The following is a 1,944-nucleotide window of genomic DNA, read 5'->3' on the forward strand; positions in this document are numbered from 1 at the left end:
TTTTTTTTTTTTTTTTCTGATAGAGTTTCACTCTTGTTGTCCAGGGTGGAATGCAATGGTGTGATCTCAGCTCACCGAAACCTCCACCACCCGGCTTCAAGTGACTTTCCTGCCTCAGGGTTCCCAATAGCTGGGACTACAGGCATGCACCACCAAGCCCAGCTAATTTTTTGTATTTAGTAGAGACGAGGTTTCACTATGTTGGTCAGGCTGGTCTCAAACTCCTGACCTCAGGTGATCCACTTGCCTTGGCCTCCCAAAGTGCTGGTATTACAGGCGTGAGCCACCGGGCATGGCCCAGTTTGTTACTTTTAACTCTCTCCACTCTCTGCTTCCACAGACCCTATCCCCTGGGGGCCTAGGACAGGAAATAAAGAAAGAAAAAAAAGCTACTATCTTGGATTTATCAAACTGCAAAAATTCACTTTGTTCCAAAGACAAGAGAGTCTAAGATTTCAAGAGGCTGAATAAAAGAATGTTAGCCTAAACATGTCTTGTTATTATTTAAACATCTTTTAAAGGTCTTAATAGGTAATAACTCTGAATATGTGCCAACTAACACCCAAATGGCACTGATTATGTCAAAAGTCAGCTTGGATACTGGCTGAGAACAAATCAGAGGGAAGATAACATATTTCCAGTTTCCTCAAATAGGGACGTTTGAGTTTTCTAATTTTTCTTCTTTCTGGAGAGGCTCACTTCTTAGGAATACATTCTAATTAAATTCATGTATGTAACTCTTAGGCATAAATATATTTTCTTCATGGAAGAAATGCTTGCAGAATACAAACAATAAAAGCAAGATCATAGCAAACAAATGGTTGAGGATGTTTACTTGGTATCCAATGGAGACAATGTCAACCATAAGATGATGCTATAGCAATGTAAATTACAAGCGGAGAAAAGCAAAATACAGGATTACAGCATGATCAAAGAAAGATGAACAATATAAATTCAAACTGAAGAAGGGTCTCTTAGAGTTTTATTAATAGCAAGTATTTTAAGGAATAGATCAAAAAGCTCTAAGAGGCTGGATGCAGTAGCTTATGCCTGTAATCCCAGCACTTTGGGAGGCTGCAGCAGACAGATCACAAGGGCCTGGGAGTTTGAGACCAGCCTGGGCAACATGGTGAAACCCTGTTGCAAAAGTGCAAAAAAAGATGAGCCAGGCGTGGTGATGAATGCCTGTAGTCCCAGCTCCTAGGGAGGTGGGAAAATCTCTTGAACCTGGTAGATGAGGGTGCATTGGGCCAAGATCTTGCCACTGACTGCACTCCAGCCTGAGTGACAGAGCGAGACTCCATCTGAAGAAAAAAAAAAAAAAGTCAAAGAAAACCTGAAAATTCCCTAACTTATGCCGGGCATGGTGGCTCAAGCCTGTAATCCCAGCACTCCCCAGCACTTTGGGAGGCAGGTGGGTTACCTTAGGTCAGGAATTCGAGATCAGGCTGACCAACATGTAGAAACACTGTCTCTACTAAAAATACAAAAAATTAGCCGGGAGTGGTGTGCATGACTGTAATCCCAGCTACTTGGGAAGCTGAGGCAGGAGAATTGCTTGAGGAGGCAGAGGTTGTGGTGAGCTCAGACTGCGCCACTGCACTCCAGTCTGGGCAACAAGATTGAAACTCCAACTCAAAAAAAAAAAAAAAAGAAAAGAAAATTCCCTAACTTCTGAAGTAGCTGCAATCCAATTACCTTCAGGACAATGAGCTTTGATGTACTCAACATGTACCCTTCTCAATTCAAAACCAAATACTTCTGAAGTTCCAGAGACTGGAAAGTTTTCTAAAATTATGCTACTTCTTTTCAAATGTTAGGTGCTAATACAGGCTTTCTCATACTACTACACTAAAATAAATTATATATACCATGAGAAAACCCAAAACATGACCTCTTCAATGTGTGTGTTTTCTCTTTTTTTTTTTTTTTTTTTTTTTTGAG

The 1,944-nt window shown here is 40.8% G+C and overlaps 1 protein-coding gene across 6 annotated transcripts in view; it reads right to left on the reverse strand.

Moving 5' to 3' along the window:
- PPP1R21 (protein phosphatase 1 regulatory subunit 21) overlaps window positions 1-1,944 on the reverse strand; it is an 87,833-nt gene that overhangs the window by 913 nt on the left and 84,976 nt on the right. The gene's annotated exons all lie outside the window — the stretch shown is intronic.

Source organism: Cebus imitator, unplaced genomic scaffold (assembly GCF_001604975.1).
Source record: "Cebus imitator isolate Cc_AM_T3 unplaced genomic scaffold, Cebus_imitator-1.0 Scaffold209, whole genome shotgun sequence".
NCBI lineage: Eukaryota > Metazoa > Chordata > Mammalia > Primates > Cebidae > Cebus > Cebus imitator.